This window comes from Schistocerca serialis, chromosome 9, assembly GCF_023864345.2.
Source record: "Schistocerca serialis cubense isolate TAMUIC-IGC-003099 chromosome 9, iqSchSeri2.2, whole genome shotgun sequence".
NCBI lineage: Eukaryota > Metazoa > Arthropoda > Insecta > Orthoptera > Acrididae > Schistocerca > Schistocerca serialis.
The window spans coordinates 416,955,934-416,978,242 of NC_064646.1; the positions used below are offsets into that span (position 1 = coordinate 416,955,934).

The following is a 22,309-nucleotide window of genomic DNA, read 5'->3' on the forward strand; positions in this document are numbered from 1 at the left end:
GATGTTCGTTGTCTTTTTCGTCCGTACCTTCCACTGCCGTTTCTGTTTTATTTCTCTGTCAACAATGCTATGTGTTTTTCCCTCATACGTGAAGCGTATAGGTTTCATATAATTTCCACGTTTTGTTGTGTTGCGTTCTTGTTTAGTTGTAGTCGTTATTTCGTCACCATTGGCTTTCTTATCTTCAATTGATCAATTTTGTTTATGCTGTTCTGAGTTCTTTGAGTACTGTAGCGTTTATAGTGTATTTATTGATACTTGTATAACTATGTTTGTGATCAGGTTTCTCCGTGGTGATTTGTGTGTTTTCTATTTCTTGCTCGTTTCTGATTACTTACTCTTCTAGTTCTTCTAACCTCATAAAATCAGCTGTTTGGAACGCTGTCATTGAAAAATTTCATATTCTAGGCATCTTGTTATGATATAGTCCATGACACCTAGCAGTCATGCATCATCTATGAAATTAGCAATAGATAAATATTTACTCTTAATAAATTCCCACGTAAGAAGATGTGGTGATTCCGTGTCATTTTCTAGTAGCCCTAGATGTTTCCTCCACGCCATTCTTCGCCACCAGGCTCTTGTTTGCGTGGATGGAGATTTGTATTTGCGATTTGTACTGTAGATAGTTACTGTCGGTACTTGCAGGGGATGAATATAGTTGCCTATCGTTGATGTACTGTTAAGCAAACATTACCGGATAGGTCTTATTCAGTACGTTCTGTCTGCCTTTTATGAGTATACAGTTCTTTATAGGTCGGACACTCTGGACCCCGGCCTTAGCGCAAATACCGTTTTTGGTTTTGCAAGAGATGCTGCCCACAACTTTTTCCTCGCTACATTCCGGTTTTTTGTGGCCTGGTTTAGCACATCTGCGTCTTCATCACAACATTTGGTCGGGTGACCAAATCGCCAACATTTAAAATATTTTTGGACTGACACAAAGTGTGTGATACGTAACGACTCATATTGTACGTACACTATCGCCTTGTGAAAGCAGAAATCTGACCCTTGGTGTAACCTCAAGTACATTGTTGACAGTTCTTTTGCCTCTAAATCCTGTCTTGAATCTTGTTTTGACTTTTTCCTGAAATTCTGCTCTTGTGAAATGCTCACTGAGGTTTATTTCATAAAGATCGCAAATAAACTCTTCATCGTTTAGTGATGTAGGAACATGATTTACTGTTATTAGTGGCCTTAGTTTTCGTGGCTCTTCGCATCGAAAGGCTTTTAATGGATCCCCATGGAGGAAAGAGACGGAGAAGGTACAAAACACAGCTGGGCTCGTCCCGCCATCTTGCATTTTAAATTTTGCACCACCGCCATCTCGTTTCTGTTTAATATCCCACCAATACCATCTTGCATTTTTTAAATTTCTAACCATTATCATCTTGGATTTTTCGACCACTGCTTCGCCGACTAGTGACAGATAGTACCTAAGTGAGGACAGTCCATCCATTCATCTTAAGCGTTTAATGGAAACGACAAAGAGTGAAGATCAGGATTATTGGGTAGGAATTTGAACACGCATCCCATCGAATTTGACTCCAGTGTCTTCCATGGCGCACAAACTTGCACACCAGTGCAAAATAACTGTTGACAGAAGGACCTATAAACTCCACGTTCTGCGGTCGTTGGTAGCACACCGCGCCTCGTACACGTCCACCGTGGCGCTCGGGGGTCACAGCACCAAGTTACGACACCTGAAGATGGGTGTATAAGAGCCCGAAACCCGTCGTGTGAAAATAAAACAACTTCACAACTGTAGCGGTATTTTCAACCTCTGGTGAAAAATAAAATTTTGACAAAAGCATTTGCGATGGGGAATTGTCTACCATTAACGGACAATTCAGAGACTTAGCAAATGTGTGAGCCAAGAGCTCAGCGTCTGCAACTGTTATTGGGCTCGAAATGTATGCAAAATGAATAATGAGTAAGAACGTGAGATAATTTCCGTGATGGTAGATCTGAAATGTGGGGCTATAATCCTAATCGGATGTTTCGCACACATCTACAGTAGTATCCAAGCGGTGAAACTGTTCATAGTAACTCTTTATCCACTGCCGGCTGTTTAGATTACATCACCATAAAGACGGCATGCAACATACACTTTAGAAAGAAATTGAAAAAAGAAAAAAAAAGCGACGCACGATGAATGAATTATCCGAATGGGTTGAAAATCGGTAGAGGTAGAGACATGTACAGATAAACAAATGATTACAAAAAGCAGAAAATTGTTTATTGAAGAGACACTGCTTCACTAATTGAGCAAGTGAATATCGCACTGGTCCGCCTCTGGTCTCCAGACACACCTGCGGCCTGGAATCTCACTGACTGCAGTAGAATTGTTTCGGTGGCGGGACCCGCTTCGAACTGAACCCTGATGACCAACGAAGACATGTCTGGAGACGTCCCAGAGAGCGATGGGAAACGAAACTGACTGTCGCCCGCCTTACGGCCCGACCGCCAAGAGTGACGGTCTGGGGTTTTATTTGTCTTCGTAGTATGAACAGTTTGGTTGTCACCAGCGGCAACCTTACAGCACAGGGGCCCCCTTACAGCACGATGGTAAGACGATGATATCCTGCATCCCTTTTTGTTTCCCTTCGTGGCACGCCATACTGGGATTATATTTCAGCAAGAAAATGCCCGCCCGTACACGCGATAGTTTCTACTGGTTGTCTTCATGCTTGCTATACCCTACCTCAGCCAGCAAGGTGGCCATTTGAGAACGTTTGGAGCATTATGGGCAGGGTCCTCCAACTGGTAGCGATTCTGACGATCTAACTAGTCAATTGAACTGAATTTGGCACGATATCCCTGATGGTGACTTCCAACAACTCTATCAGTCAATGCCAAATCGAATAAGGGCCAGAGATGGACCAACGCGTTATTGACTTGCTCAATTTATTAAGCTCTTTCTCTTGAATAAATCGAGTTATTTTAATCAATTTTTTGCCTGTACATGTACATCATATCCAGCGATTTCTATTCCATTCGGAAAATTTCTTCGTGGTGCGTGGCTTTTTTCTTATTTTTTGTCTCAGAATGTACATAAAACAGACTGAGGTGTAATAGATGTTTGGATATAGAAAAGAATAGCATTTCAGTGCAACCACACATAGTAGGTAAGAGTGAAGCCATCTACAATTTGTGTGTAGGGAGATGTTATGCAGCGGGTATATAATTATGTTCGTTGTGGAAAGACCGTGTAAGGAGGAGAAAAGTGTACCAGGCCCTGTCAAAGTTCGACAGTGTCAGGGTCTCGGTCCGGTCTATTAAGACTGTGGTTTGTGACTCCATAATATTGAACACAATTTAAACAGTAAAAAATGTCGACTGTAGGACCAACAAAAGAATACAGATGAAGGTACAAAAGCGTGAGGACTGGACATTTGTTGCCAACGTGACTGCTGCCAACAAGTGCTCGGATTGATCACTAAAGGGAGGCTTTAGTAGTTACAAAATTATTGACGATTCTTAGATGGAGGCGGAAACAACTCGAAAGAATCATAACTCAAGAATGACATGCAACTTGGATAAAGCCCAGTGCCCGCTGCCGAAATTGCTCACCTCCACTGCCGCCCAAATTAAAAATTCTTGGCACATCAGTACTTGGTTTTTATAGAGATGCATGTGTCACGTGGCACCTTCCTGGCTTCAAAATAGAACCTCATTTGTCACTCGACGAAACTCCGTTCTGAGTCTCATGGTGTCACAGAATTGCTTAGCTGTAATAGCACTGATTTGAATGACATAAATTAAATATTTCTTACTCGTTTACATTAACACTTTTATTAACAATATTGTGTTTAAAGACTTTTCTATACATTGTTCATTTCTATCGCGTTTCTAATTCGTTGCTTTCACAATAGTATCAGCGGTAAGGGGGAAGCAGGCGAATCATTTGGGAAAATCTCAAGACTATCTGTAATGTAGCAGGCCAGGAAACAGTATACTGAAGTTACCGATGCTGGGAACGACGCACATTCCAATACACGTGTGGCATATAGAATTCATATTCTATATATGACTGACAATACCAATTTTCCTGTTTCCATTTGGATATAAGTTTATTATTATCTTTACGCTCAGGTATTCTTGTTTCTGATTTTCAAATTATAATTATTTTAAGTAAATCTGCTTTATGCAAATTTTCAAAAATCGCTTTGGCATCAGTTCCTGCAGTCGAATTCCCTAACTATTTATTCCTAAAACATAAAATGTTTAATTTTGGAACGTGAACCAAATTTAAGAATAAATTTTGGTAAGGAATGATACTTCTTAATTAAAAACAAACTAATATTCTCTGACATTAGTAGCTAATCCCATACGCCATAAGAAGTTCGTATTTAAAAACCGCATTTTCCAACGATTCAATTATAGCATCTGCAGAACATGTTCATCTATATGAATCTACCTAAAAGCAAAAATTTTAATTGTAAATTAATTTTACACATGTTGTAACAATTGTATTTTCGTATTTGTTGCTGAAAACTTATTCATAATCCGGCGGTGGAGTCCGCCATAGGAGTCAGTTTTTCAGCAGCAATTTTATATCGCAGTCTATGTTTGGTTCGATCATCGTTTGTCTTCAGCTCAGTCTGCTTTTCAATGCCCTCTCAAGATCGAGATACTTAATGAGATTTGTTAATAAACTGAAGTTGTAAGCAGAATTAAGTGTACATAACTAGAAGAACTGCCTGCTTTCTCAGGTGTTCGTTTGTTAGCACGAGAGTGTTCAATATATTTCGGTGGCAGCCTCTAAAAGAAAGGTATAATGCAAAAATGGAGGGTTTTCCTCACAATTCCGGGAACCCACATTCCCATACAAGCTAAGACATATATTAATTTTCGAAAATACAGAAAATACAGTAACAGAAAATATTCCACCAAGAAGGACTGGTGTGAACTGCAGTGTGGGGCCTTGCATTATCCTGCTGGAATACAGCACTTGGTACCCCCCTACCCCACTCATGGAGGGGATGTCACAAACAGATGAGATTAGAGCCTCAGCTGAGCACATAGCAGTTCAGTCCTATTGGCAGATCCAATAGGTCCCGCATCGTAACTGGAGGTATTGCAGGTGCATGACTCTCAACGACTGCTTCCTGTTATATCTCATGAGGGCGTCAGCAGTGTGTTGCTGCCACTATTTTTTGAGCATTACTCACAGGAGCGAGATCCAGTACCGGACGCTGCCTTCCCCTGAAAGTATTCCGGCAGCCTTCCACGCAGATGGTCGCGTGTAACTGAGGCGCACGCAGCGGGGGGAGCACTTGGCGTCAGGGAGATTCCTTGGTGTAGACATCATGGCCTACTGGCCATCAGCTAGCCATCACAGTGGCACTACGCACCGCGCTCATCATGTGCTGAAAGGGGGCGTGGCCGAATCACTACGACGCAATTAGTGTCATCGCATGACTTCCAGCGAAATATTTGACTTTTGGTGTCATATATCTGAGCTTCCATCGCCCTTCCTCTTCCTCACGACTCACTGTCGCAACCAAACCCTGCATAGAAGTGGCCCCTCACCTGGGTTGACTTCAGGAAACAGATTGCCTTCAGTCTGACCACCACAAACAGAAGCGAGGCTCGGGCATGGACGTAACAAAATTAGACCCAGTGTCTCAGTTGACTCTGGTTCACCACCACGCAAGTCTCTGCTGTCTGGGTATAGTGTCAGTGGGAAACGAAGCTAACAAGTCTAGATCTCAATCCAGTTTCAGTACTCTGTTCCGGCCAGTCCATGGTGGCACCCTTGCCTTTAACTTCTGTCCAGATTCCTCCTGTTGTCATCCCTCTACTCGTCACAGCCAGTCGAACAGTTTTCCAATCTTCTTGTAGAGTGGATCTTCTTCTCACCACACTGTTGTCTTGAGGCCATCTTGTCACCTCTCATTAAGCAGTTACTGCACAACTGCCAACTGTCTGCGCAATGTGTCAGTATAATGCTCCCATGCCATTCATGCCGGTGATTCGATCTGTCTCAGAGACTCAAAGATAGCGGTAAGATGCACGTGCACATCCTCTGGCCACGCCGTGTTTCGCTGTTTTTATCTGAGAAGGTCCACACACTCAAACTACTCTTAATTTGTAGTAGTGGATATTTTCTTTAGTGGAAATACTGCAGACAAGTTCGTGCAAGGATGAAAGTTTAATAACCATGTAAGGTGGCAGCTTGAATAAATATCAATTTCGCACCTTACATGAGAGATTTTATAAGTCGTAACAAGTAGATGAATATGTCACCTGACATACTTTGGTGATAATGAGCGGATATGTGTGTCAAAATGCACAGTATGTAATACAGAGGAATGACACTCAATTCGATGGTATTAACACACCGTACACAAATTCTGCATTTCATTGAGCCAAAGGTAAAAAAAAGCTTCTGGAGGAAACGTTTTAGTTTGGGGGCAGACATGAGTTGTGCTGTCACAGCCCGAGTACAACGAAATGCTTCTCAAAAGGGGTTGTTTACCCACGGCAAGAGGGACAACGAACATGCCGAGCGAAACATCGAGGAAAGCAGATAGTAGGCCAGCGCTGCTTGCGATGGAGAAATTCTTTAGAAAACTGCGTTGGGAATTTCCAGATGGATACAAGCAGACCAGCGATGCGGTTGATCACGTGAAATGCTCGTGGTATGCTCATGATGAATGTGTGTAACTTTGGGCGTCAGAAGTGGGTACAAAATGTCCGACTGGCTGAAATAAACCCAACAGGAGTAGAAAGGGGCGATATTTCGATGCAGTTTAAAGGTAGGCCCTTTGCGATTGGCAGAGGTAGTTTCCACGATATGCAAGGAATGCTCCCGTTGGTCTGAAAAAGCTGGGATGTGAAACATGGAAGGACACAGGTGGGGCTGACATTCAGCTACAAATTAGCTGAAGAGTCGTTGAGCCCCGATAGCAGAGAAACGAAACAGCCATGTACGAGTTAACTGTTCTTGAGAGAACATCTATGCACGTGTATATCACCATATTTTTCAGATTAGGCATGAGTGCATGTTTTCTCGCCTAACGAGAAAAATAGGACAGTTTCAACTGGAAAAGTCAGTAAAGATTTTGATTAGTTTTTTTTTATAGGATTTTCAGAGGGCGAGAGCAGCCATGCAGCCGACAGCACATCGCAACTAAAAGGTAATTGCCGCTGGCAGAGGCGAAAACTTTATGGTTCACCAGCTTGCGTCCACTGTGAACTTGAGTAACCTTCAGTAATCTTTTGCTCATCTTCTCACAAGAACTTGATTGTCCTCCTAAATAGTACCGAACTTAGAACCGGAATCGGATGATTTGTCGTAATATTGGCCACCTTTACGATGTAGTAGTAAAAATAATTTCGTAGAGAACCTTCTGTCTGAATTTGATATTGTTGTGTTCAGGGTTATTTCTACTAAGCACGACGTAATATATTATATTAACAACTGTCCTGTGTGTGTCAGGTCTCAACCTATGTAAATTGGTGTACTTCTTTGACAATAATTCTGAAATTAAACAAATTGTGTACAGCTAAATACCGTTGTGCTCTGTCACAGAATAAGGATCCACTCCTAAGCCCAGTCATTTATTCTGTAGACGCTAACGCACTCACAGGGCGTTTTTGCTGATGTCTGACGAATGTGAAAAGGAGTGGAGTGTCAGAACCGTATCCCACTGAAATGGAAATACTGCAGCAACAGTTTGGCAGCTTTTGGTGTTCATGGTTTAAAATTTTCCATTCCCGTCAGGGTCCATCTCGCATAGTGACAGCAGTGGAAAAATCACATACAATCAGGCTATACAAAGGGGTGACGACAGTGTTTTTCTTCCTGCATTCCATCCGGTAAAGAAACCGGTCTGAGGAACTGGGGAGGGGGATTGGGGGGAAGGAAGGAAATCAGGATTTAACGGCCCGTCTGATTGGTTGGTTGGTTTTTTGGGGAAGGAGACCAGACGGCGTGGTCATCGGTCTCATCGGATTAGGGAAGGATTGGGAAGGAAGTCGGCCGTGCCCTTTCAGAGGAACCATCCCGGCATTTGCCTGAAGTGATTGAGGGAAATCACGGAAAACCTAAATCAGGATGGCCGGACGCGGGATTGAACCGTCGTCCTCCCGAATGCGAGTCCAGTGTCTAACCACTGCGCCACCCCGCTCGGTCGGCCCGTCTGAAATGAGGCGATTAGAGACTGAGCAAAAGCTAGGATTGGAGACTAATGGGGAAGGAATCGATCTTATCCTTTCAAAGAGATCATCGCGGCATTCAGGGAAATCGCGAAATTCCTAAGTATGGATCGTCGGACGAAGATTTCAGTCGTCACACTCTCGAAGTGTAGCCAGCATGGGAACAAGTTGCAGAGCGGGCATTGTCCTTGGTGATCACCCGCCCTATTCTGAAACACGTTCCGCCTTCTGTAATACCAGTGTACCGTCATAAATCGCGTAGACTTGACTGTGATAATTTTCTGTGAATAAAAGTCTCGTTTGTGTTGATCTCATTGCGTATTTCTTTCAGTTATCTTCTTTATTGTACTGTACTGTACTATAATACAGCAGTTTCATCTATATATGGCCCAAGTTGCATCTAGCTAGGTCACTTTACAGTGACAACACGCGAAAGTTGCTTTCGTCCTTAAGTTTTGCACATCATTGTAGATATTCGACTATGACATAACTTCACGATCTGACAGTCATTAAGTGCTCTCCTTAAAAAAATTTAAGGATCGCTCTAATAGTCTATCATCACTTATGCCATCACTCTTCCCAACATGGTATGAAGATATCCTTTGGAACGATCCCTATCTTTTCAGAGCAGTAGGGCAGAGAGTATTGCTGAATGGTAGGACGATCTGCTTTCTCTGCAGCCTTTCTCATCCCCTGAATAACTGCCATAGACAAGCGCATAAAAAAAAGAGCTGTCGCTAAATCAAAACGGGTTCGCAATACAATTTCATCTACTCTTCACTGTGGACTCCCCTTTTACAACAGGGGAAACTGTGCAATGAGCCGAAGATTTCATAACAGAACAGTATTACGCGTTGTATAAAATTTTAATTGCAGATGTACTTACATTTAATAACTTTGCAGCATCTTTTATATTGTATTTCATGTTCCAGTTATAAGATTAAATAGGTATTTTATTACCACTCTTTATTTTTCTTCTTACATTTTGGCTTAAGGAGAATGTAATATTAGAAAAACAACATATTTACAGTCTGCAAAATGCTGAATAGGTCGCTAAGGAAAAAGTCACTGTCTCGGTGCAAGCTGACAATATTATTCCAGTATTACGCGTTTCGGAAATTGCTGTCGTCAGATATGTTGGAACATCATGTTGCACGTAGATGCAAAAGTTACATCTTGTATTGGTAACGATTATAAGAATATTTCAGGAACACCAAGAACTGATGAGGGAATAAGCCTTCATCAGTTTCGATCAATCAATCTTCACCACGGACCATAAATATATTTATATCGATCTTCATGGAAACGTTCCGAATAAATCTCGAGAGACTACGTTCCAGGAAGAGTCACGTAGCAAATTAGTTTCCCCCCATATACGACTCGTGAAATGATATTGACGAGAAAATTAGAGAAATTAGGAGTTATTTGCCGACCGTCATTCCTGCCATGCTCCAGTCACGAACAGATCAGGAAAACGAGGAAAAGATACACTATCTGTTCGAAAGTATACAGACATTGTTAGCGGATGTTAGTATGGGGTATACAAGGGTTGTCCAGAATGTAAGTTCCGATCAGTGGCGAAATAGACACAAGAGTGAAAGCCCGATGAAGCTTTAACAGACGTATTGGGTAGTGTCTCTAGTATGACCGTCGATCGTATCAAGACGCTCATTTCAGTTGTGAGCGCAGTGCGAGCGAGTAAAGGTGCCTAGAACAACGATGTCTCCCGCCAAGTAGGAGGGCCCGCTGAGAGGCTTCGCCTTAATGAATGCAGCCCACCTAACACAACTGCCACGCACTTCGTTCTTCGTGGTAGTTCTCAACCGCACTCTGCAGGGCCAGTGAAGACGCTCCTGCAGCCTTTTCGATGGGAAGTGTTCGATCACCCACAACACAGCCCTAATTGGCTCGTCCTGAGTATCGTCTCTGTTCACATGAAAAGCTGATTACGAGGACAACACTTGGACGCAGGCTACGGGCTGTAGACCAGCGTAGAGAATTATCGGAAAGCACAGGCGGCTTCCTTCTACGACGATGGTGTTGGAAATTTGGTATAACGCTCCGACAAATGTCGGAGCGGCGGCTATGTAGAAAAGTATCTGAAGTGTAGCTAATTCTTGCAAATAAAATGTTTCTGATTTTCACTGTGGTTTCCATTTAGCGACCGGTCGGAACTTACTTTCTGGACAACCCTCGTATTTTCCTTTCTTTAAGGTGAACTGTGTTGGGGGATACCTTCAATGAGGTGTCTGCATGGCTGTGGAGAAATGGCAACCTATTCTTCCTTAAGAGACGAAACGAGCTCAGTAGACGGTCTAACTCATCCCACAAATGAACCACTGGCTTCAGGTAGGGATTCATGGCCAGTCATTTCAGGAATGTTATTCTCGAAATTCATTGCTGCTTTACGACAGGTTACAGCGTCATGATGATACAATCATCATGTCCGAACTGTTCCTCTAATGTATGTAAAATTGCTCATATCCTTCTGCATTTACTGTTTTCTTAAGTGCAATAGGGGGACCATACTCCAACGACGAACAACACCCCCATACCGTAATACCACCTCCTTCGTACTTTACTGTTGACAGTACGCATGATGACAGGTCATCTTCTCCAGGTACCCGCCAAATCCGAACCCTTCCACCGGGCTACGACAGGGTACAGCGCGGTTCGTAGCTCCAACTCATTAGTTTGTAGTCATCCTATGTCTAGTGGCGTCGCTACCCGCATCACATCAAGTGTCGCTTAGGGTTGACTAGAAAAATGTGTGGCTTACTTTGCGGTGGAGATAGTATGAAACAAAACAAGAAGGAAAAAAGATCCAGTAAACGTTGGATCTAAAATGAACATTTCTTTAGTAGGAGAGACGTTGAAAGGCTCGTGTAAGGAGAAAGCCACATACTTTGCATGATTTAGGAACATTATATAGCCCGATTTGAGTTGTATTATAGAACAATTTAGAGGAATACCTTGTCTGCCACTTATATCATGACAATTTTTATTTATAAAAATAGTTTGTCGACTGTATTTGTAGTGTATCGATTTATTGAGACATAATCTTCCATAGCACAAGTTTATTAATCGTTTTCGCAACACATCAGTTTCAGATACTTTAACTTCCTTAGATACATTTGTAAAGCTTGGGCACATGGAAGGATACATAGTCCTTGAGCATTAGGAAAAGCATTGTTGAGTAAAGTAGTGCGCCGTGGGCAGAACAGCAGTAGCGGGGAGAGTCAGTCATAGTCGAGTCTTGGGCGAGATGTGACGGTGATTGGTTGGCTTAACTAAGGAGTTCCTTATCAGAGCAAGTGGCTCCCTTTTGAAGATGAGAAACTGGAAATGGAGAATAACTAAGAATTGAATATAATTGGAGAAAAGGATTTTGGAATTTAATTTTGAAGCAGAAATGACTCAGAAGGTATTTGTCGTATTGCTTTGCTTGCATTTAGCGATTATGGTAGTTTATTAATTTTCGTTGTTCAATGATTTCAAGTTTTTCGTAAAGGATACGATTTATCAGTCCTATGTCCACGATGTTAGCATCCACTTCTGTTAGTTTAAAGGCTATTTTGATTAATAATTTAAAAGTGAAAGTGATAGCAGTTTTATACTTCATTAATGCTTAATGTCTGTGATAGGCTTAAAAAGAATGAGTAATTTCATTAAAAGGAGTTTAAATGCTATATCTGCAATTTTGAGAAAATTAAACAACTTTGGATGTCATTTTACTTTTCATTTAGTCATCCTCCCCCTTATCATAAATGACATGCAATTTGAACACATTTTGAATGAAATGAGTACTAAGAGCATTGTTAACAAATAAAAAGATCGAATGGAATCGAATGGATAGGGTGTTGCCTTTCGTGACAAATAAGTGATAGCATGTAGCGCAGAGCTTACCCTTTCATCTTGCAAAATAAAATAATTTTCATTTTAGCTGATACTTCCCGCAATTTCCCATCATTAAATATTTTTCATAAGATACTTTCAAGATGTTACACAGTATCGAAGATGAACATAAGCTCATAGCTCTTAAGGTAAGCATTTTATAGGCCATGTTTATTGGACCTCTTTTTCTTGTCGTGACTTGGTCCATAATACAACGTCTGAAATTTTGTCGGTGAAGTTATGGTTCATTCTGTGTAAGGAGACGGACTACGAGACATACGACGAAAGGAAAGTGAATGCTTTACTAAACGTCGCAAACGCATGCAAGCAGGCGTGCTAAGAAACATAAGGAGATTTTGTTGGACTATAAGAATCTGTGACAGGAAAAGTCATTTAAGCAAGTAGAAAACGTTAAACGCGATACAAGAGAAATTTATCTTTCAAACGCTGTACTCAACGAAAGCACAGTCACTTCGAATACGTCTACTAAGACACGTACAATCTTCATGTGTACTGAAAGCAGTCCTGTAGTCCGTTTTGGACCTACTGACCTCGAGGTCAATGCAACGCGTATAATTTTGCTTGATAGAGCAAAATCGCACAAATACTTGTTAATTGGACTGATAGTGTAATTTCATGTCAAAAAGTTTCATACGTGGCTATGGAATATACGAAAAACCCTACATAAAATTAAAAGTAATTGTATCAACATTAAGAGTGAAAGATAAAATCTACTATTAACCACAAAGGAGAGAGCGGATAGGCGGAAAAAACACACTGCAGGCCTCAACAACGGGGAAGAACTGTCAGATAGACAGAAGAAAAACCAGACTCCACGTGGAAGACAGAGGATCCAGTATTAGAGTCAGAGTTTAACAGAGCTTTGGAAAACTTGCGACCAAATATGGCAGAAGGCACAGATAACATTTCTTCGGAAATTCTAAAATCATTGGCTAGAAGTGACAATCAAACGACTATTCAAGTTTGTCTGCACAATGCATAAGTCTAGAGACGTAGATAGCATTTCTTCGGAATTTCTAAAACCATTTGGGATGAAGTGGTAACCATACAAGCATTCATATTCGTCTGCAGAATCTATAAGTCTAGAGACGTATCACCGGACTTTCGCAAGAATATCATCCACACAATCCTGAAGATAAGAAGGGCATATAACTGCGAGATCTATCGCACAATCTGCGCAACGGGTCATGCACCCAAGATCCCGACAGTATTAATACACAGAATAATGAAAAGAAAATTGAAGATATATTAATTTCGCTATGAGAAAGCTAATGGCACCAGAGAGGCGTTTCTGACATTACGATTAATGATGGAATCAAGACGTATCAAAAATCAAGACTTATTCATAGACTTTGTCGACCGGTAAAAAGCCATAGACACTGCAATATAGTCCAAATTGTTCAATATTCTTAGAAAATTAGATGAAAACTATAGAGAAAGCATTGCAGAAGTGCCAAGAGGGAAAAATTAGAGTGGCTGCCCAAGACGTGTATTAAATAGGTGTAGTCTTTCGCCCCTCCTGTTCAATCAGTACATTCAAGGAGAACTGACGTAAATAATAGAAACGATTAGGAGTGAGGTTGAAATTCCAGCTAAAAGGATCCCAGTAATAAGATTCCTCAGTGAAAGAGAGCAAGAATTAGAGGATCTTTTGAATTGAATGAATAGTCTAGTGAGAACAGAATATGGATTGAAATTAAAGCAAAGAAACATGAATTTAATGAGGAATAGCAGAAGTGAGACTAGCGATAAATGTAACACCATAATTGGGGACGACGGAGTAGACGAATTCTGCTACCTTGGAAGTAAAGTTTTGACACACGTAGGGAGGACGAACATAAGTTGAAATTAGCAGAGTGAAAGAGATCATTTTATGCTAAGATGAATATACTGGTACCAAACATTAGTATTAACGCGATGAAGGCATTTCTGAAAATGTACCTTTGCAGCACAGCATTGTTTGGTGGTGAAACATGGATTGTGGGAAATCCGGAACAAAAGAGAATCGAAGCGTTTGAAATGTGGCGCTATAGAAGGATGTTGAAAATTAGATGGACTGATAAGATAATGAATGAACAGGTTCTCTGCAGAATCGGCGAGGAAACATGGACAAGAAAAAAAGACAGAGTGGTAGGTCATGTGTTAAGACATCAAGGAATATCTTCAGTGGTTCTGGAGGGAGGCGTAGATGGTAAAAATTGTAGGGGAAGACGAAGACTGGAATACATACAGCAAATAATTGACCACGTTGGGTGCAGTAGAGGAATTCATAGTGAGACTTGTAAAACTGGTCAGATGACTGATGACACAAAAGACTACCTCTCGAGAGCAACTTACAACACGTGGACTAGTCTAGTGACCAGCTAAATAGTTGGAAAAACTCCATCAGTGGAGCAGCACATCAGTACATCTTCTTCGAATTATAGGTGATACAAAAATAACATCACTTGCCCTTGAGAGCAGCAAGAGCGGGAGCGACCACAAAACGGGCAAGCGAATGACACATGAGCTCATTTCAGATAGTGCTGCTTGTGTCTATAATAACTGCCTCTTCAACTATCACCAGTGCATATCCTGACGTAGAGCAGACTGTAGACATGTTTTACAGGGGGTAGGGAAAAACATGAAAACACCAAGAACACAACACATTACCATGCCTAATACGGCGTGGGAAAAACCGTTGTCATTCAAAACAGTCGTATCAGAATGGATAAAAACAGGCTCTGCACGGTTTCCAGAGCACTCTTATACCACTCTTCCTGAGAATAGTGGTAATTTCAAGTAACAATGATGGAGGTAGGTAGTATGGAGAACCCTTCTCTCCAAAGTAGACCACAACGACTGAATAATATTGAGATGTGATGATTGTCGTGGCCAGGGGAGATGAGTCAGTTCATGGTCGTGCTCGCAAAAACAGTCCTTGTCGTCTTGGAATGCAGCATCACTACCGCTGAACAAGCATTGTACCGTGAGGTGGACTTGGTCAGCCAAAATGGTGACATAATACTTGGCAGTAATGCGACCTTGCAGAGTACCGAGGGTAAACAGAATACCGCATCAGCTACCTTGGTTACGGGAGCACCCATTTTACAAGCACCAGCCGTTTGCCCACATTCGAATGCACAGAGCTCCGACATAACGCATTCACACCTACAAAGAACAATGTTTTGACCACGACGGACATTAGCAATGTGTTTAGGACGTTGTAAAGGTGTCATTCGAGGTCAAATACAACAGCGCAACCTTCCGACTTGGTTAGCACCTGTATTTATGTTCAAGTATGCATTTCTCGCAGTGTTTCCATATTTTTGTCCAACACCTGTAGGCAGCAATAATGTGCACAAAGAATACGAAATTAAAATGACCCGAGGTTGGTTGCAGATGGGTTAGTAATGCTCGCAAAGTTTGAAGATCAACTGAATATTGTAGCTAAGTCAAAAATGTTCTCCGGGACGTACTTCTGCACATTCATTTTCTATCTCTGTCTGTTGGTGTTTATCCTGTCATATAAGATCCACTGTCTTCGTGATTTGGTATATTTATTTTATTGTTTGCTCCGTGGCCGTACGCCCTTCCTGTCGCCACGGTCATTAGTCGACCAAAGGAGAGAAGTCGTTTGAACCTCCTGTCTGTGAATCTCGTAAACTTAGTTTTGCACGTTACCTTGTTTTCTGAGGCGCAGGTTGGGGACCAGCCCAGCATTTGCGTAAATGAGCGTGAAAAACAGCCTACAAACTACATTACTCATCCTAGCCGCTGTAATGGCCCACGGTCGTTAGACAGATTCGGATCTGGCTCACGTCCCTGTCTTGCAAGTTAGTTCACTGCTCATTAAGTTTACGAGCAGAACTGTTCTACGAACTTAGTGTTTTGTAACATTTACGAATCACGGAGAGGTGTTACTCTGTTCTCATCCGTCGGAAGGACACCAAACAATGTTCTATGAACTTATAATACTAGTATTCGGGGAAATCGAGTTACCTATTCTTCTGCCTCAGTTACCTGACACAGGGACCTTGATAATAAAAGGGATTCGGGTGCATTCCGAGGCATATAGATTTTCTCATCGCACTGTAAGGAATTGGAATAGGATAGTATGACTAACAAGCAGACCACAGGGCCATCTGATTTTTTTGTAATTTTTTTATATTTATTGTAAGTGAAGTTCAGAACTTAAATAACAATAAATTAAAGCATTCGGTTCAGTTCTCAAAAATTCTCGCCAATGACGGGCCAACCCGCGACAGAGATGGAGCAAGTCCTTAGCAATCTGTCATGAGCCAAAAATGAGTTTAGTATTCTGCCCTTGAGATGCAAGACGTATCAGATATTAAGCTGATAAGAACAGATACTACACTTCGAGCGTATTCGCCTGTCCCTCAAGTAAGGATAATTTTTTTTTTTTTTGGACAAACAGCGCGGCTCTGTGATGGAATGCTCGCCTGAGTTCTGGACTCGATTCCTGGCCAGAGCAAATTTTTAAAGAAAGTAGGAAGCTCTACCAGCATTTCTGTGAAGTGTAAAATCCATAAAGACGGGAAAAGATCAGTAGCGCTCCAGACTGCTAATCGCTCAGTCGCTGGTTCGAGTCCCGTTGTGATCATCATTTTTTCTTTTTCTTGTTCAGTTCGAATACTGGCGTCTCTGAAATTCATCAAGTTAACACATATGTAATTGGCATTTTTATGAAAATGTACCTCTTCTTATTTCTAATTACATATTGAACGCAAAAACCCAATTACCGATGGAAATTGAAAATTCTTGATTAGTGGTCTTTTACAAAAGATTGTCAATAAAATTTGTTAAAATTAAAAAATACAAATTAGCTCTTTTCGTTCTTATCTATTTTTACGTTTCACGGTAATATTTGTAGAACAAGCATATTTGTTTAAAAATTCGCACCGACTGGGGATCGAAGCTAAGACGCCTGCATGGCGGACTAGCACTCCACCACAGAGGGGCGCTGCCTGTCGAAACAAATCGACCATCGAAACTGGTAACAGAGACAGGGAATAGTGTGGCATGTTCTGGATGCCTTGTCCGAAAATGACCTTGAGCAGATAGAGAACCAACTCGTGAGGGTAAAATCTTACACCTCCTGGCAACAACCAGACCTGAACTAATCGAATCAATTAACGTAGAGGAAGGTAACAGTAATCATAAGGTTGTGACAGCATCTATGACGACGGGTCCTACAAGGAATGTTAAGAAAAGTTGGAAGATATATTTGCTCAGCAAGGGTGACGGGATACAAATTTCAGAAATCTCAGCAGTAAGCATCAAATATTCGGTGATAAGGACGAAGATGTGGAGAACAAATGGAAAAAAAATTCAAATGCATCGTTCAATATGCCCTAGACAAGTATGTTCCGAGTAAGGATTTAAGGGACAGTTTAATAGCCGTGTTAGAAAAGAGCTACGTAACAAAAAGTACTTCATCTCAGATTCAAGAGTACTAAAAACCTAGCTGACAAAGAAACTTTGAACCAAGCAAGAATGAGCTTAAGGAGAGCAATGAGAGAAGCGTTCAATGAATTCGAATGTAAGACGCTTTCAACCGACCTGAGTAAAAACCCTAAGAGATTTCGGTCGTATGTAAAATCAGTAAGTGGGTCAAAATCATCTATTCATTCTCTCAGCGACCACACCGGCACCGAAACGGAAGATAACAGAGAAAAGGCCCAAATACTGAATTCGGTCTTCCGAAGTTGTTTCATCGCGGAAGATCGTAACTCTGTCCCTCCTTTCAATCGTCGTGCGAATGTCGAAATGGCAGATATTGAGAGAACTGAAAAGCAGTTACAATCGCTTCAGGACCAGATGAAATACCTATAAGAGTCTATAAAGATTATGGAAAGAACTTGCTCCCTTCTAGCAGTAATTTATCGCAGTTCGCTTGAGCAACTAAAGGTACCTAACGACTTGAGAAAAGCGTAGGTCACTCCTGTTTTTAAGAAAGACCGTAAGACAGATCCACACAATTATAGACCTATATTGTTTACGTCCATCTGTTTTAGAGTTATGGAACATGTTTTATTCTCAAGAATTATGACGTTCTTGGAAAATGAAAAGCTCCTCTCTAAAAACCAACATGGCTTCCGCAAACAGAGACCCTGCGAAACTCAGCTCGCTCTGCTCCTCCATGACATCCACTCCGCAGTGGACAACGGCGCTCAGGCTGATGCCGTGTTCCTTGATTTCAGTAAGGCATTTTTCACCGTCCTGCATTGCCGTTTAATGAAAAAAAATACGAGCTTACGGAGTATCGGAGAAGACCTGCGATTGGATTCAAGACTTTCTTGCAGATAGAACTCAGCACGTCGCTCTTAACGGAACTAAAGCGACAGATGTAAAGGTAATATCCGGAGTACCACAGGGAAGTGTGATAGGACCGTTGGTGTTCACAATATATGTAAATGATCTGGCAGAAGGCGTCGGGTGCCCTTCAAGGCTATTCGTGGATGGTGCAGTTTATACCAAAGTAGCAACGCCCGAAAATAGTAAGGCTTTGCAGAACGACCTGCAGAGAATTGATGAATGGTGCAGACTCTGGCAGTTGATCCTGAACGTAAATAAATGTTGCATATTGAGCATACGTAAGGAAAGAAATCCACTACTGTACAGCTACACTACTGATGAAAAACATCTGGAGACAGCGTCTGCCGTAAAATATCTAGGTGGAGTTATGCAGAGCGACCTTAACTGGAATGACCATATAAAACAGATAGTGGGAAAAGCAGACACAAGACTTAGATTCATCGGAAGAATCTTGAGGAAATGTAACTCATCCATGAAAGAAGTGGCTTATAAGGCGCTTGTTTCTCCAGTTCTTGAGTATTGTTCATCAATCTGGGATCCCTACCGGATAGGACTGATAGAGGAGATAAAGAAGATCCAACGAAGAGCGACGCGTTTCGTCACGGGATATTTTAGCTGGCGAGAGAGCGTTACGGAGATTCTAAACAAATTCCGCTGAGAGACGTTACAAGAGAGACGTTGTGTATCACGGAGAGATTTACTTCAGAAATTTCGGGACATCACTTTTCAGGAGGAGCCAGACAACATATTACGTTCCCCCACATACATCTCGCGTATTGACGACGAGGAGAAATTTCGAGAAATTAGAGGCAATACAGAGGCTTACCGACAGTAATTCTTCCCACGCACTATTCGCGAGTGGGTTGAAGCGATCAGATAGTGGTACCGAAAGTATCCTCCGCCACACACCATTAGGTGGCTTGCGGAGTATGTCGTAGATGTAGATGTAAGGTAGTAAAAACGTTCAGAAAACTTGAAAGTCGATTTTCTAGAGAATTTTTGGAAGTTGCATTGAGCTACTGTTGGTAACTGACACCTGGGTTCTGAATTTCACGTTTCATAAATATAAATAAGTACAAAAATCCGATTGCTGCGTGGTCTCCTAGTAAGATCGGTATGACGTATCCGCCACCGTGTGCTTTGGAGTGTACAAAGCTAACTCCTCGCCAGGCCTAGGGGCTGTCTACCGGCCGCCGTGTCATAATCTGCCTTGCGGTGCCATGCGGATGCGTTATGGAGTTGCATGTTGTCAGCACACCTCTCTCTCGATCGTTTTGCAGAGTTTCCCAACCGTGGAGCCGCCACTACACGGTCGAGTAGCTCCTCAGATGGCATCACGAGGTTCAGTGCATCCCGCACTAGACCTCCCACCAAGCAAAACTCCTGGGCAATACCGGCAATCTAACCAGGGTCCTCCACATGGCAGACATCGACGCTTACCACACAGTTCCAGAAGATGAATCGAAGGGTGTATCATAATCAACAACGAAAAACAAGGATGAAAGTAAATGACGACAGAAGCTAAAACGTTGCAGCAAACATGGGTGTTCATAGAGCCGTTTGTGGGACAAGTGCGAATGTGTAGTTTCGACCTGCTAGTGTCATTACAGATGTCTTTTGAACGTAAGCTTTTAGATTAAGTTCCAGTCTAATGTTCAAATTTCAACAGCTTACCATAAGAAGAAACACCACTTTAGCGCCGGCCGAAGTGGCCGAGAAGTTCTAGGCGCTTCAGTCTGGAACCGCACAACCGCTACGGTCGCAGGTTCGAATCCTGCCTCGGGCATGGATGTGTGTGATGTCCTTAAGTTAGTTAGGTTTAAGTAGTTCTAAGTTCTAGGGGACTGACGACCTCCGATGTTAAGTCCCATAGTGCTCAAAGCCATTTGAGCCATTTCAACCACTTTAGCAAATTAACTGTTACAATTTACGTTATTTACGTTACACTCCTTTCAGTTAAAGTGGGTGTTCCGCGTATCGTGTTTCGATTTGGATGCAATACTACGCTCGTCTCTACAGTGCCATACGAATTCTTTCAAAAACACCCTCCCGCCAGGTCAACTCGTGAAGTCTGGCAAGACTATACAATTTGTTGTTTCTGTTCTTCAATCATGTGAGTGGGAGTACTGTGCACTTCACTTCCGAAAGTACCCCGAACAGAAAAGTCCAGACGAGGGTAGTCAGGTGCTCTCGCAGACCAATTTACACGCTTTCCTTGACCTATTCTCCTCGAAACGTATTGGGGCGTAAGATGCCGTTATGGAAGAGCTTGCGGGAAATTTGAGCCCAATTAGATAGGGTCTTAATCTAAAAGTATGTATTTTAAACCAAGTTTTACTAACTAGAATGTTATTTCATACTTGAAGTCAGTGGCTGCTTATAATCACAGATTCGCGATTATCTCGCAGTCGACTCTTTTGCGGATCCAAATTTACTGGAACGTGTTTTTTCTTCTATCACTGTATACTTCCAATGATGTCAGTTTTCGGTATTAATATTTTATACCCAGTATCTGTACATATACAGACGTATATACAGTTACAGAGAGAGAGAGAGGGAGAGAGAGAGAGAGAGAGGGAGAGAGAGAGAGAGAGATTGTTTATCTACATTACAAAACCTCTAAAATGGTCGGCTTTACAATTATTGATATATTTGAAACGTTATCACAATCTACTGATTAAGACGTATAATCTTATGTTAAAAGTTTACCAAAATAAGACAATCATTAAAGCTAGAAACTGTGCATCGATCTTGAGGTAGTGTAATTTACAGCGTGCAAATTACCCACACTGTTTTATCCAGTATTTTAGAATGGGATTGCTTAGCGACTTCCAACAAAATTTACACGTAATTTCAAACCATTTTCGAAACTTTTTTTCACTGACACCTGTCACAAAACCAACATATAAAGGGATTATGACTTCTTTGGTTTACCGGTTTTTGTCTTGACTTTTTCATTAGTCTATGAGTGAATAATCCAGGAATAATAAAACCAATGTCATTAGCGTTTTATATCTTCCTCCAAAAGGATTTTACTTGCTTTATGTCATATGTTTGACATTAACATATGATACTAACTCATTCATAAAGTAAGAAGACGTTTGAAACTGTTTTATACGTGGGAATTCATTTCTTTAAAGAGTCATGGGGGAGGGAGGCTGAAGGAAGGGGTTATAGGTCTTTGTATATTTTGTGTTCGTAGAACCGTACTGATGCTAATATCGATATAACTTCAAAGAAAAAGTGATCTAATGTTTATTGTCAGTGAAACTTGTTTGTTCATTACAATATTAGTCGTTTGTGATAATAAACAAACGACGTTAGTTGTACATGAAGTATACGCTTACGATACGATCACATAAGTGTGTAATCATCTCAATAAATACGCCCGCGTGATGTGTCTACGATGTATGAATTGGTGAGTCATTAGTACTTTATCTTCACCATATCTTATTAATTTCGCGTATTTCAATGTGTCAGACAATGTAGATGCAGCCCTGTCGTTCAGCACATAATTCAATGTACCTTTTCTTTTTAATTGCTGTTAGAAAAAGTAAGATGCGCGTCCGTTCCAGACATTGCCTTCACGCTGAGTCATTCTGATCACATCCACGCTTGCTGACAGCGGCATTTATAAGTTATTCTCTACTAATAGGCAACAGTAGTGGGCGAAAACCTATCAGACAAGAAATATTAATCTGAAGTTACGGAGACGCAGTCTTTCGGCTGCCGCTGTCATTGTCCGACAATAGTAAATCGATGAAGTGAGGTAGAACCCCAAAAATTAATTCGTGTAATAAGGAGGAGACGACGCAAAAGGAAACTCACATTTCGAAAGGGTCGTGTCACATGTTTTAAAAGGGTCTAGCATTACTGACATTTTTGGCAATTCGGTGCACATTTTTTTTTC

General features: G+C 41.5%; 1 protein-coding gene and 1 pseudogene across 1 annotated transcript in view; both read right to left on the bottom strand.

The window, feature by feature from the left end:
* Positions 1–22,309, bottom strand: part of LOC126418762 (L-dopachrome tautomerase yellow-f2-like) — a 134,115-nt gene that overhangs the window by 106,130 nt on the left and 5,676 nt on the right. The window lies entirely within an intron of this gene.
* LOC126420151 (U2 spliceosomal RNA) lies at positions 16,305–16,457 on the bottom strand (annotated as a pseudogene).